At 42.8% G+C, this 15689-nt stretch overlaps 1 protein-coding gene and 1 long non-coding RNA gene across 5 annotated transcripts in view; one reads left to right on the top strand and one right to left on the bottom strand.

Moving 5' to 3' along the window:
• ADK (adenosine kinase) overlaps positions 1-15689 on the bottom strand; it is a 419027-nt gene that overhangs the window by 70498 nt on the left and 332840 nt on the right. The gene's annotated exons all lie outside the window — the stretch shown is intronic.
• The window catches only part of LOC142830479 (uncharacterized), a 154797-nt gene that overhangs the window by 111946 nt on the left and 27162 nt on the right, over positions 1-15689 (top strand). Inside the window, exons 4-5 of the long non-coding RNA XR_012905764.1 lie at positions 12253-12332; positions 14367-14649. This is a non-coding gene — a long non-coding RNA (uncharacterized LOC142830479). The remainder of the gene's footprint in view (positions 1-12252; positions 12333-14366; positions 14650-15689) is intronic.

The raw sequence follows: 15689 nt of genomic DNA, 5'->3' as shown, positions 1-15689 counted from the left end.
GATGTTCTTTCCTCTTAGTTGGGTGGATCTCATCTCTTCCTAACAATCCTTGTGCCCGGAACAGAATCCCATGGTTGAAGAAACCAAAGCCCTCTTTCGACACCACCCGCGCAACCACATAATTACTTCCTCAATTCGACGATCCCTACCCGGACCTTTTCCTTCAACTGGAAGGATGGACGAAAATACCACTTGCGCTTCAAATTCCTTGATCCTTCTTACCAGCGCTACATAATCTGCTGTGACCTGCTCAAGGTCATTCTTGGCAGTATCGTTAGCTCTTACATGGAGAAGCAGGAAGGGGTAGCGATCCGAAGGTTTAATCAGTTTCAGAAGACTCTCAGTCACATCCTGAATGCGAGCTCCCGGTAAGCAGCACACTTCTCGAGACTGCAGATCGCCCTGAGCCAGTGTGGGACTTGTTAGGCAGCTGTGCAGCTGCACAATTTAGAGGGTTCTTAGGTCACCCTCACCTGAAAGGACCTCATTAAACTAGTGGTTCAAATACCAGATCCCTATGAAAGTACAAGGATTGGGGACAAGCATTCCCACCAGGAGATATGGACTCTCCCTAAGTATCCCCAGTCTGGCTTCACCTGTTCCTCTCCACTGTTCAAAGGTAGAGCTAAAGAGGCTCCTAAATAGCTCCTTTGCTATTTTAAAGTGCTCAAATGAGAGCTGAAATCACTTGTGATATGGCAGTGTTTCTGCCCCACTTGAAGGGGGCTGAAAATCACTAAGGCTATATCTACAGTACAGCAGAAAGTCAACTGAAACTACACCACTCTCCCAGTGAACTTTCCTTATTCTTCTCATCCAGGGTAGAGTAACAGGGGCGAAGGAAGAGCAATCTGCAGTCGATCTGGCAGGTCTTGACTAGACCTGCTAAATCGACCGCTGGAGGATCAATTTCAGAGTGCAGATCCAGGCTGTTGTGTAGATCTAGCTTAAGCTGACCTGCATAGGTCACATCAGAGAGGCAGGAGGTAGCAGAAGGTGACTGACTGATAGCTGGCTGGTGATCTGTCAGTTGCTGAATGAGCAACTCGTAAGGCGGCCAGTGGAACAAGTGCAAAGGAACAAGTGGCTGGCGGGACAGTGAGAAATGCAACTAGTGGGTCTGCCAGGACCAAGGAAACACTCAGATAACAGAGCAAGGGAGGGGCCTTCTTCCTCGGGTGGCAGATGAACTCACACTGATGCATCTCTGAACCCTGGGTCCTCACTGACCAAGGACAACCACTGTGAGTGGAGTATGGTGAGGAAGCAGAGAGGGGCACAGGAAAGGATCTTTTGGTTGTAGGACTCAGGAACATGAGGCAAAAGGCCCTGCTCCATGCACTCTGGGTGTGGTATTCTTGGTGATCACAGTTTTATGTTTATGAATCTTGCCTGAGGCATTTTCCCTAATTCTCGTCTCCTTTCATTAACAATTGATTTCCTACACTCAGACTCCATGCTTGTGAGTGGGGAAGTACTGCCTCTCAGAGGAGCCTGGGGATGGGGTGTACTTTCCCAGGTTACCGGGGGGCGGTTTGAGCTGGTTTTGTGCTGGAAAAGGAACCCATAGATCTGCTGGCTCCACCTGGCAGAAAGGACAACAGCTTATTGGTTGCTATGTTTTAGAATATAACAAAGGCATTTATCACTGGCTCCATGACATTAGTCTTGGTAGGAGTTTTCTTATACCAAAATCTGACTATTCTATGCAGAACATAAAAGTCTTCAGAATAGGATCTATCCTTACAACTCACTTCATTATTTTTGTTATAGTGAGCTACATTAAGTCTGATTTCTTCATTTTATTACCTATGAGGAGCAGTAAGAGCAGACCACATATTTTAACGTGATGAATCATACCATACAAAAGCCAGAAATTACCCTACATCATGTAGTTTGAATGATACCACGATTGCACAGTATTACGGTTCAGATTATTTATGTCTGATTAAGGAAGGTAGATATTACCAGAGCAGCTGCCAGACTTTGCTAAGCCCTGGGCAAGGTGACGTGGGGTTGGTGGGAGGCTGGCTCTGGGCCTGTGGAAGGGGTGGAGCCTCAGGCAGAAGAGGCAGGATTAGGGCTAGTCCCCCCCCGCCCCAACCCTCTTTTTAGTGTCACCCAGGGTTCTGGCAATGATTTAAAGGCCTGGGGCTTCAGGAGCTGCTGCTGTAGTAGTGGCAGCGAGTCCCAAGTCCTTTTAAAATCGCTGGACCCTGGGGCAGATCCTCCTTGCCTCTCCCTTTGGTGGGACTGGGCATTAATGAAGTTGTCGCTGATATTACAAATAAAAATGGATTTAAAGTTTACAAATGACGGGGTTGATGTGGCACCTGTAAGGTTTTAAAACAAAGAGCTCTGGGAAGCGGTCACCACTGGCCACGTGAGGCCCTGCCGTTTAAAGAAGGACAGATGTACAGTTTACGTGGCAGAGGCGCAGTTGGTATGACCTGTTCACTTCAATGGAATTATTACAATTGGCATGACCTGAGGATCTGCTCATATACTTTCTTTAATGGCAGCACTAAGCATGTTGTGGATAGTGACAAGAACACATTTTCATATTAATCCAGTTCAATGCAATTACCAATAGTATTTATAACACAAAACATTGGGCCACTCTACCCAGACTTTTACTTGATTGCAATTTGGATTAGACCGACATTCCTTTTAGGTCAGAAAGAGTCATGTTCCATTGTGTCAAAACAATATATCCACCCGCACCGTTATAAAAACTACCCGTTCAGAAAGGGTACTCAGAACTCAGCAGCAAAGACAGATTGATCCAGATTTTTTTTCTTCCAATTGCTTTAGAAAGAGAGATATGGGGAGCTTTGGAACAGAGGGGAAAAGACAGAAAGGGAAACATCAAGCATATCTTCTGAAGCAAATCTGTGTCTGGTCAAATTCTCATACAGTTGTAAAGGTTGATCCGTATTTGGAGATGCTCTATGGGAATACAATGCTTCAAAATCTTTTGCGCCTCTTGACAAACATGAGCAATTCATCTGAAACGTTGCTCTAGTCAGTCTAGTCAGGAGCATGCAACTGTTCACATATTCAGACAAGGAATCAATAGTAGCTGGGCGGCCCCTGCAGAAAGCCTGAGAATCATCACTATAATGTCAGTGCATTCCTGCATCCCCCCCCTCCCCCGCTATTTATTATAGTATAAAGCACATCTGGCATTAACTGGATGAAATATGAACACTTTTACCTTTCCTGTGAGCAGTGTCAGGTCTCAAAATTATCTTAGATTGTAGAGGCTAGCTGGGATGCACATTGTGCCCTATTCTGACTGCTGTCTCAAATTTTCCCAATACTGCTACAGAAACTGACCAATTCATAAAGCACACGGGGTTTTGCCAAATGGGGGGAAAGAAAAAAAAATTGAGAACAAGTGAAAACACGATGGGGGATGAGAGCTACAATGTGACCATTAGTTCATGGTCTTCTACCAGAGGGAGTTATTTGCAAGGGCCCATTTAGAATAGAATTAAAATTTTGTTTCCCAAATCAGCTCTGGCTCAAGCATCTTTATATCTTTCCATCATTATCAACTGGTTTCTTATTTAGGTTATTACCAGAATTGGAGTTGCTGCCAGAATCTTCTGGCAAATAAATATTGAAAAAGAGTCAGAGTCAGAGGCTTAATGCCATTACGAGGTCTGCAACAGCTGCAGCAGTGATACGCCCCTGAGCCATTTTGAAATGTTATGATGAATACAGAACTATTACTTGTATCTCCACTTTACACACGAACCTAAACAACAGCACTTTTTATGCCTCTCTGCACTGTATCTCAACTCATACACTTCTGATATCAAATTAGCTATACTATATTACCCTAACAAACTTGTGCCTTTTTCTATCTGAATGTGTATGCTTTTTTTTTTTTTTTTTTTTAAAACTAGAAGACTTACCTGGTATTGCCTAGTTCCTTCATAGCAGTGGGCTGGTGGTATGGGGGTGCAGGAGTTTGGGAGGGGCCCAGAAGGGGACTTGAGGGGTGTAAGAGTGAGGGATGGGGGTGAGGAGCAGAGAATGCGGTTTGCTACCAGCCTCTCTCCAGGGGCAGCCTGGGCCAGTGTGGGAGGGCAGCGGGTCGACCATTGGCTTGTTCTGTGTGAGGGAGGGGGCTGTGCTCTCTGCTCTAAGGTTTCTCCCAGGGCCGGATGGGCAAGGGAGGCCACGCACCCTGCCGTCTGGCTTGCTCTGTGGGGGGAGGAACTGTGCACCTTGTCTGCTGGCTTATCGCTGGGGGGCCAGACTGGGACAAGGGAGGGGTGCTAGGCGCCTGGTGGTGCAGGAGGGGGCTGTGGCTACTCCAGAGGGGTATTAGGGCCTTTTCTCCGCCATCTGGCAGGGGCCCTTCTTCCTCCCCCATGGCTTCTGAGCTGAGGCCAAGGGCGGTGGGGTTGGGGTTTGTGGCAGGGGGCCAACTTATCCAGTCTGGTGGCTGACAAGATGGTGAGCTCCAGCCCCAGCTGGCCACTCTGTTGGTGGTGTGGTGCCCCCAGTGAGCACTCTGCAGTATAGCATCCCTCCAAACAACCTCCCCCTCCTTCCATGTTATGGACAACAAGCCCATTACAAGCACTTCCTGTTTTCCTGACATAACCAAACCTTGACCTTGTTTAAGTTAGGAGCAGAGGAAGCTGCATACCAAATTTAGTGGACCTAGCTCTTACAGATTAGGAGTTCTTGAACAAATGCACTCACAGACAGACAAATAGATGCACATTTCTAAAATGTATAAACAGATTAGAGGCAAAGGGAGGAAAAGATAAAAAAACCTCCTCGCTTAATCCACAAATTAAGTAAACAAAACGAAGATAGAAACAAATAGGTTAAAATCAAGTAGATAGTTAGGGTGTGAAGCCAGAGAAGGATTTTATAAATATATACAAATGAAAGATGTTCGGGATCTTTTAAAATCTATAATGCTAGTCCTTGGATTCACTCTCTGCAATCTGAAACCTCCTGTATTACTTCCTGGCTGAGGAATGCCAAACAGAAATAAAGAACTGAATCTCTTTCAACAAGTCCTTCTGTGATTGCAGCCACTCAAACTGGCCTGAAATCACTGACAAGACATTCTCATCCAGCAATTTTACCTGAAGAGAATGATTAGGTATTTCTACAAACTGCTGTGATATAGCAGGACTATTGTCAACTGGACAGCTAAAAGGTTAATAGATTTTTAGCAATAAAAGCAAGATGTTTGATATACATTGTTTGTATGTCACGTGCAGCCATTTAGAATTATAAGTAATGGCTATTCAGTAAGGAACCTTATAAAGAATGATCACATAACTCTCTTCATGTGATTGGTTTAACTGCTCTGCTAACGCCTATTAAAGAAAATAAAACTGACCAACTTACCTGTCAGCAACGGTCCTGACTCTTTACTGGTATTAATATTATTAATTTTACCTTTTTAAAGTTAGCTTGAATTCAGCTGACTTAGACATTCTGCGTATAGACAGGCTCCTGCCTGTTAACTTAGTCTGTACGTGTTTTGTAACCCTCTCTGAAAACCTCATTTAAGATTAATTTCTTCTGTTGGAGTTTACAGTTTTGGCTACTACAGTTGTGTGAAACACATAGCATGTCTACACTGCAATTTAAGCCCCATGTTAGTGGAACTTGACTTAGCAGACTCTGGGTTTGTTAACTTAGGGCTTGAGACTGTGGGACCCAAGTTAGAAACTGATATGAATCATAGGTCCCAACCTGGAACTCCAGGTTTTGCACTGTATTATGAGGCTTGAGTCCAATGAACCATATCCCAGATTCGGTAGCACCCTTCCAAAAAGTGGCTGCTCTGTGCTAGTTCATGGTGCAGTATGGGAAAACTTGACTGTCCATCTGTTACCGATTCCCCCCTAACCCATCCCATACGGGCTCGTGCGAGCCAAATAGTACTTATGAAGCCCCGGCGATTTTTAGTTGTGATCCTTTCGGTCCGACTCTTCCCCATGCCAGGTCAGGGTAAGAGCGCATCTAAACTGTGACGCGGGTGACCGCTGGGGTCAGGGAAGGGGGCTCGGGCCCTCCCTCTCTCCGAGCCCCGGCCCAGGGCCCTAAGGCAGGGACACTCGTCCCTACTCAGTGGAGGGGGTTGGAGCCCCTAAACCCTCCACTCACGGGGTGCACGGCCCTGCCCTGGGCCGCTTCTTTCCTGACAAACCTTTTACGTGGCCCAGTGTGGTGCCAGGCTTACCGTTCCTCACTCCCTGGGGGCGGATGCCCTTTCGCTCCGGCTCGCCCCCCCTCTGCTTGGGCTCCATGCCCTTTTTATTCTGGCCACCTCGGCGTCCCCTGCTGGCCCTGCCTCCCGGCCCTCTGCCTCGCCCTTCCGGGGCGCCCGTGTGATGTCATGGATGACGTCCTCAGGTTGCGACCTAACTGCCCGGCCGCCTGCAGCCGCGGCGCCGCCGGCAGTCTCTAGTGCAGCCCCTTCAGCCCCACGGTTGGCCGCCGTGGGCTCGCTGCCGCCCGAACAGCCTTCCTGCTTCCCCGCTCCCAGCTCGGAGCCGTCTCTAGTGTGGGGCAGCGCGGGCTCGCGACCTGCCCCGTCACACCATCAAACTTGATTGTCCAGAGCACAAAGAAAGTTGGCTTCTGGGATACTTTTGGTGAACTCCCAAAACATGAGTCCCACAAAGCTGCATCTACATTGCAAAACAACAGGGCTTGTACACTATTACAGCTTGACTCAAGTTTGGACCATCCACCCCATAGGCTCCTAGGAGGATGGGTCTGAGCCCTGAATTAGTGTGGTATATTTGTGGGCTCAACTCTGAATTCAAACCCTGGGCTTACACTCAGACATATGCACAATAGTAATAGATATGTAGCCGTGTTAGTCTGGCCTAGCTGAAACAAAAAACAGGACTATGTAGCACTTTAAAGACTAACAAGATGGTTTATTAGGTGATGAGGTTTCATGGGCCAGACCCACTTCCTCAAATCAAACAGTGGAAGAAAATTGGCACGACCATATATACCAAAGGATACAATAACAAAAATGAACACACATGAAAAGGACAAGTCAAATTTCAGAACAGAAGGGAGATGAGGGGGGGGGAGGTAAATGTCTGTGAGCTAATGATATTAGAGGTGATAATTGAGGAAGCTATCTTTGTAATGGGTAAGGTAATTAGGGTCCTTGTTAAGACCTAGGTGTAAAGTGTCAAATTTAAGCATGAATGACAGTTCAGAGGATTCTCTTTCAAGTCTGGTGTTGAAAGGTCTTTGAAGCAGGATGCAGGTAATCAGGTCATTGAGACAATGCCCTTTCTGGTTGAAATGGCAAGAAACTGTTTTTTCTTTGTGATCCTGTCTAAAATCTGTTTTGTGTGCATTGATTCTTTGGCGAAGTGTCTGAGACGTTTGTCCAATGCAGATGGACATTGTCGGCACATGACAGCATGAATTATATTTCTGGATGAGTAGGAATATGTATTCTTGATCTTATAACTCAATTGGTTAGGTCCAGTAATGGTATCAGAAACAGCCCTACCTCACAGCTTATAGATACCTGAACAAGACAGATATAGGGTGAAAGGTGAATCAGAGGCATGGAGAGGAAGTGACTTGCCCAATGTCTTGAGTTATGGCAAGAGGGGCAGAGCTGGGAATTGCAGCAAAAGAAATCCCTCCAGTCAAATAAAGAGTAGTCCTGAAGAGAGTTCCATCCCATTTCTCTTAGCTGGAAGAATGACAACTCCCATAAGTCTTACTAAATGTGAAAAAATTGGGTTTCTTTAAGGTTTTGATAGGAACTGGACTTACTCTACTGATTTATTTCACCTGAGCCAATAAGGGTGCATCTACACCAGCACTGAAAATCTGCAGCTAGTCCATGCTGGTTAGAGAGACGCTCGCAGTGCTGGGCTGTATAGCTGTTTAACTGCACTCTAGGGCTATGTCTATCCTCACGGCTTCCTGCGCGAGTAATATGCAAAAGAGGCTAAGCGTGGAATATCGCCGAGCCTCATTTGCATACCTAACAAGCCACCACTTTTTTCATAAGAGGCTCTTGCACAAGAAGGACCATCTACACTGCCCCTTCTTGCGCAAGAAAAACCCCTCTTGCGCAATGCCGTTATACCTATTACTTTTCAGGATAGTGGTGGCTCATTTGGTATGCAAATGAGGCTCGGCGATATTCCACGCTTAGCCTCATTTGCATATTACTCACGCAAGAAGCCGCGAGGGTAGACATAGCCCAGATGTTTGGACTTGGGCTAGCACCCAGATTGTAGGACCCTGTGAAGTGGGAGGGTCCCCAAGCTTGGGCTGTAGTCTGAGCCAGGAAATCTACATTGCAGTGAAACAATCCTGCAACCCAAGCCCTGTGATCTTCAATCAGTTGTCATGGGCCAGCCACAGGTTTTTAATGCCAGTTTAGATATATTTAAGTTCCTACCAACCTTGGGCAGATCGGAAAAAGAAACAACCCCATTACTGACTTCTTCATTCACCTTCTCATATGATTTGAATTTAATCAACCTTTTGAAAAATTGGTTTAGGTAAACAGATGTCTATTCTGCCAGCTTGTTTTCTGCTCTAACGCAAAAATGGGATATTTTCCGGAAAAAACAGGTTCTAGCATTCCTAAACTGAAAAGGAAATGAGGATATTTCTCACCACACCCTTTCTATTTTGAAGGCACATCTCTCTTGCCAGTAAAAACAAACTGCAAGCTGTAAAAGATGAAAAATCTGAATCACTGTCTGGCAAAAAAATATTTACTTATTAATTACCCTGTTTTAGGTTTTACAAATAAAAGTGAACTATGTTATAATTACATTCCTGTATGAATAAGCATGTGATGTTTCACCTCATACTTGATAATGTATTTCACATGGCTAACAAAATGTGTATAATTTATCAAAGCTATGGGTAGTTACAGGCACAGTTTTAACATTTCACATATAGTTGATTTCATGCAATGTGTGCTCCTTCACCTAGTGTGATCTTTTCAGGAAATCTGCTCAGATCTATACTGGATTTTTAAAACATATGGCAATATATATAAACTTATCTGACATAAGTGGTTTTGCATGTCAGTGCCTTGATTTTCTCCTAGAATCATCATTTGATATACTTTTCTTTTCCATGAGCAGTGTTTCTTGTAGCTAAACAAAGTCAGAACATCAGGTGATTTTATAGCCCTGTTGTCTAGGATGCATTCTTTCATTTTGTTTTCATGCCCACATGCCCGCAACCAAATTTTTACTAGTTAGATCAGTGGATTTTCATTTGCCAGACCACTGGAGAACGATCCGATTTTTTTAAATAAAAAAATATTTTATTCTGCTGATCATAAGCAACGCCTCAAGAGACCACTGGTTCTCTATGGACTATTGTTAAAGACCACTAGGTTAAAACATCATTCATTTTAGACAGTTTTAGATTAATTATAACTATAAAATGGCCTTGTTAATAAACTTAATTGATCAGATTACATTTTCTGTTAAAAATACAATTTCATGTGATACCTAGTCATAAACATGTTCAAGTACAAATACATTTTTCCTACAGTTTAAAAAATATGAATATTGCACTAAGTAATTCCACAGATTGTAAATATAGGTAGTTAACCTTCAACTCTAGAATGAAAAAGAAAGGTTTGGCCTCAATTCATATAAAAATATTAAGGATGACTGAGTTATGAGCACAGAAGGGAGAGACTTGGATTAAGTCCAAATTCAACTCTTTAATTTTCAGAGGTGATGAGGACTGGCAATATTATGAAGCTGACCTCTGAACTTCTACTAAGTAAGGAAACAATGGCAAGAATGCCACTTGTTTGAAATTGTCAATTGCACTGCTTTCTTTGGAGAAGTGTAACACATTCACAGAGCAACACTGTGTCTGACATTTTGGTACATACTTCTTTAGTTTGCCTGTCACCTATGATAATACCCGTTAACTGATCTGATCCAAGCCCTACAAGTTTGAATCAGTTATTTCACTTTCTTGTTGTAATCTTTAAAATCTTCCATTTATGTTAGGCTCTGTCATACTATCATCCTTTTCTTTTCTTTAATTACTGGGCTTTAGAGATTAGTACTTCAGTATATATAGATGACATGCTTATACTGTTTGAGATTTCTCCCCTACTAGGTATTATGATAACTGAAAGACTATAAATCCACTTAAAACTGAAATTAAAATTTTTAGATTAGCTTTGGATTTAATGGCTCCTCCTGTCTATGTCCTAAAATGGCCCCAACACCATAGCACCAGAGCACAACCCAAGTATTTAAACATGGAAATCTCTCTCTTTTTTCCTTTTCTGGCCTATAGTATAAATAGTTTAGTTAATACATTTGCTTTTTATGTATTAGAGGGGGTGCGGATAGCAATCATATATTCCTAATACTTTTCATTACAAAAGATTCAAGAGCTCTTTTATTAAGAAGCTGTACCACTTCAACTTTTTGCAGCATGTTTTTTAAATTTAACAGGGAGAAAGCCCTGAGACCATCGAGTTGTCTGTTCTTTGTCCCACGAAACTACAGTTAGGCTAGGCTGATATATAGAATTTCTGAAAACCATCTCCTTTCTTTCACTTGTATTGTCAATACAATTTTTGGCAGTTTGTTAAACGAACATTCTTATAGGACAGTTCCACACGGCCAAAGCGGCAGCACCATGACCACCAAATGGTATTGGGAACCCAAAAACAAAAGGGCCTCATCTGTGGTGGTGAGAAGGAAGAGAGAGCCAGGTTGGGATCTCTTTGCCTGCTTTATAGAAGTGACATAGGGTATGTCTACATTGCATTCCACTTTCAAGAGAAGAATGCAAATGCAGCCGAGCGAAATTGCAAATGAAGCACCGATTTGAATTTCCCTTACTCCTTATGAAATGAGGTTTAAGGGTTATTTCAAAAGAAGGGTTTTTTCTTGAAATAACTGCGTCTACACAGTGTTTTTTAATCTCGAAATAGCGTGTTTTGAAATAGCAGCCAGACGCAATTTAGCAAATGGAGCACAGGAAATTCAAATCGGTGCTTCATTTGCAATTTCACTCAGCTGCATTTGCATTCTTCTCTCGAAACAGAAATGCAGTGTAGAAATCCCTAGTTTTTGCATCTCTCTTTTTTGGAATTCTCCTAATTCAAGATTCTCTAAGAGCATCCAAGATAAATGTTGATGCTTACATAATACAAAACTGTATTATAAATACTTAGTTATGTTATGGACACCAAGACAAAATAGAAAAGTGGACCTTGTGTAAGTGGATGCATGTGCATTGAAGTCAAGAATATGGCTCTCCCATTTTGCTTCTATTGAGGAGTAGTAGATTATTTTTCCTCTCATTTATGCTTTAAGAGGGTCTTGTATAAAGTCTGCTGTGCCATGTTTTAGTAATGTTTCTAGAAGGCCCCCGATCACAGATTTATCTTATATAAAACAAACATACAACCTTCACCCACCCACCGACACACAGACATTTCACCCATAACTTGTCCAGCTCATGTGATCAACAGTTGGATATTACGCAGAAGTCACTGTACTGAAAATTCCTTTTTTATAAATAATGCTAAACCAGTTCTTTTCAAATCTGGCATCTGTCCAAAGCACATATGGAACATTAAACATAACCATAAAATTTTATGTGCCAGATTTGACTAGGGTCCTAAGCTCTAATTTATATTTTCTGCATTTTGATGGAAGACTAGCTGCATTTGATAAAGTTACGTCATAAGGACCCTGTTCTCCTAACACTTAAACCTCAGACAGCTGGACTTGGAAAGTAATTTTTAAATACAAGAGCCAAATAATTCAGTAATTATTCTTGTGTTGTGAATCTCCCAGGGATATTGGCATATACTGAGGACACTAGAGAAAGAAGTATCTCCAACAAAAAGGTGGAAACCTGTGGGTTTTCATCCCCATCAATGAGTCTGCTACATATGGTTTCTCAAGGAATTTAATACTACAGTAGCCTCCAATAACATTCCATAGTATTTTAATAAGCATTTGTGCACAATTAGAGCTGCCCCTGGTGTCTGAATAGATCTCAGTTTGGATTGTTTTCCTCCCACCACTTACTCACAGCAGCCTGCGAACGAAGTGATGGCAATTGCAACACTCAGTGCCGTTACATAAACACATTTTCCTTGCCAGATTCCCCTGCAGTGCTCCCGCTTCATGAAAAGAGTCTCTAGCATTTGGTGATGTACAGTACCAGCAGTTCTCTTTCATGTGATAAAAAATGTGTCCTCAGGTCTGGGCTGCAGAGGAACATGTGTGTGAACACATCCTGGGAATCCACCCCAGACCATGTGGCTGGACCAGCAGCAGAAGGTAAGTAAGGAACACTATATTCAAGTAGCAGCAGAGCAAGAATATGAAATCACAGTTTTAGTAGCAGTAGAACAACTTTCGTTTAGAAAATGTAGCCAGTTCATTTCTTCAGAGCCTATTGTTTAAGTGCCAGGGTATATGGCACCTTCACTTTCTATAGTGCTAGCATTACCCACACTCCTACTGGTGTGTCTAACTGGCCCATGTAGTGGCACTTAAACCTTTTCCCTCAAGTTGGTTTTTCCCTCAAGCTGTAGATGTTTATTCACAAAGCTCCAGAGGTCGCAGGTTCGGTTCCGCCTGTAAGCGTTACACTAGTACAAGGCTACTCAACTTTAGAAGCTCCAGGGCCCACAATGCTACTCACAACATATGCCGAGTGCAGCAACTTGAATGTGGTTGCATTTACAAATATATATGCATATGCAAATAGCTTCTTTCATACTGACAGGCATGAATACAAAGATTAAGGCAAGACTACACCACACGCAGGCCTCTTAAGTCACTTCTGCTGATATTAATAAAATGCAATATTTACCAGATTTCCACCCATATGACAGCACTTTTAATGAGCAACGACAATCCAGGAATTTAACTACTGAAATGCGTATCAGCAGAAGACCATTATATTGACTACTTTTTTGTTTTGTCTCCCACCCACAGGCCATGTGTTGAGCCCCGTGTAAACCCAAACCGTACCATGGGCCGCAAACAAACGGGCCACATGTGGCCTGCAGGCTGCGTGTTGAGTAGCCCTGTACTAGTATATGCTTTCACATTTGCCACCAATGGTAAAATATACTAGGACCTAACATTCCTAAAGGGTGCACATTTTAAAGTCACCAGATGGAATGTACTCATCATGAGCTATAAAAACAATAAGTGGCAAAATTAGGAATGTGTAGATTTAATGAGTGGGAACTTGATAAAGGCCCAATGGGGGATTTGACACACTAAGCTAGTAAACCCAATAAATCAACCATATACCTGACCTATGACTGAGTATCCTTAGAGAAGACTGCAAGCTGCGCACCTCGCCAAACCAGCAAACTGCCGGTCAGTGAGATGAACAACAAGGCCTTGTCCATATTGTGGCTAGTCCATGAATAGTAAAAGTGTGAGGCTACCATATGGTAAGTGATGTGAGGCTTCATAAATCCTCCCGTTTGCACACGTGTGCAGCAAACGGGTACAATATGGTGTTCAGAAAACAATTAAGCATAACCCCCTCCTACTGTCCCTTGGATGGAGGGAACTTTTTCCTGTCATGTAGAAAGGAAAATAGAGAGATCCAAAAGTAGTGAAATGTGCTTGTTAATTCAAAAGAAAAAAAAGCTGCCTTAGTGTCTTTTACACAGTATGTAGGTAGCCTCAGAGTTATGATTAACAGTGGTTTATTCTTTAAATAAAAATATCTTGTCCTGACTTTTTTTTTTAAACTATCTGTCATCATCAGAGAGCCTGGGCAGTGACTTAGCAGCATGGGACTTAAACCTGAGCCATGCAATCCCAGTTCCTGATTAAAAGATTAAGAGATGCAGAGTCAAACTTTGCAGTTTCACTTCCTACATCTAAACAGCCCCTAATCTTTCAGTGTTGGATTGTTTTTAGCTCCTTCTGAGTTTCCTTACCCACCAAAAGATCAGACGGTTCACTAATGGCTATGTGAGGCTGGGTGACACATGCTCTTGCATGTGAGTGAGGTGTTAAAGATGAGAAACCTCAGAGCCAGCAGCCTGCGGGCTGAGCCTGCATCGCTGCAAACATGAACTGCTTCTGAAGATAACTGTTTATATGAGTAGTGAGGGAAGACCGCCCATTTTTAAGGACTCATGAAAATGTACACACATCTCCTGGAATGTATTTGCAAAGCCAAGGGAGGGGAAAGAGCAGGTCTGTGGTAAGTGAGCTCTCCCTGCCTCTATTCACTCGTTTCTATTGACTTGTGCCCTGTTGCAATAGTCTGCCACCCTTCTGTGGGGTAATATTAATTTAGGAAATCTAAGTCTCCACATTCTTAATCCCACATATTAGGGCTAGGTGAACTGCAGCTCCTGTTTCAGCCCTGAGCTGCGTGAGGTCACCACCTCAGTCTTCTGGAAGATTACCAAAGCCTTTCTGTAAATACAAGGAAAGACAGGAACAGATATATTCTCATGCAGAAAAACAACGAGAGGAAAAAACATTATGAGGCCATCTTTACATATTATAAAGGAGCAGTAAGAAACCCCAAAGATATTTCAACTTGACAGTTCACCTTTACAATCAGAGAAAATGTCTTCCTGAATGTTCCACGTTTTTCTCTTGGAACACTGTGGTAAGTATGGATTTGCTGCACAAGATATTTGGTTAAATATACAGTTGTGGATTACCTGCTAATGAGGGAAGCTTTTCTTTTAGTTCAGTGACAAAGGTTTTACAGTGCTAGTGATACTAGTGACCTGAGATCTTCTCAGACCAATTTCTTCTCACCATACAATGTTCTATAAATCCTTGCCCCTTCTCCCTTCTCTTTCTGTTATAAATTCTGAGAGTCCCCTCTTTTCTCTCCATTCTGCTCATCTGAAGAAGACTAAGGTGCTACAGGACTACTCATTGTTTTTAAAGTTACAGACTAACACGGCTACCCCTCTGAGACTTGTAAATCTAAGTGTGTTTGTTTACTTAGGAAGTTGTGTGACAAGTTCTCAAATTCTATCTGCAGTGCTTGTACAGAAAACAACCACAATTCAGGTGACATATGGGTGTTGTACATTTCAAAACTAGCACAGGAATCAGACAGTAAGGCCATTGCTATGGTAACTATACTTTTATAGTGAACATTGAAGTAAACAGGTACATAAAACGTGTATAAATTGTCACTGTGTAAGTTACTGCTGCTCTGGAGCTGCAATAATTTACTCTCTTTAAAATAGTTAAATTTAGCTATAAATTAGTGGAATCTCCCCACGTACCTTTATTTCACTAAGATGACAATCTTCCCCTTGCCTCCACAATGCATAAAGGTGAGCTGATTATTTACTTAAAAAACTCCAATGAACTTTTCAGATAAATAACTTGCCCTGTTAGGTCTCCAGCCAGCTGAAAGTATTCACAGCCTCTTGGCTTATACAAAACCCAGAAAGCCAGTCTTGTGTGTACAGCTAGAAAGGATGGGGACATTTTTCCACTTCTACAAAGTGCAGACTTGCTCAGGAGTGTAAAGCTTGTGTAAATGAGCTCCCTGCTTACCATGTGCCACACCTCTTTGCACAGGATGCTGTCCCTTCCATAATAGGAGAAAATTCCATGTATAGACCATTAATAGCTGGAGTATGGGTTCAGGACAGGGAGAATGCGGCTGACTCCTAGGACTCA

Source organism: Pelodiscus sinensis, chromosome 8 (assembly GCF_049634645.1).
Source record: "Pelodiscus sinensis isolate JC-2024 chromosome 8, ASM4963464v1, whole genome shotgun sequence".
Lineage (NCBI taxonomy): Eukaryota > Metazoa > Chordata > Testudines > Trionychidae > Pelodiscus > Pelodiscus sinensis.
The sequence above is the reverse complement of the archived record's forward strand: the minus strand, read 5'-3'. Positions and strand labels throughout refer to the sequence as shown.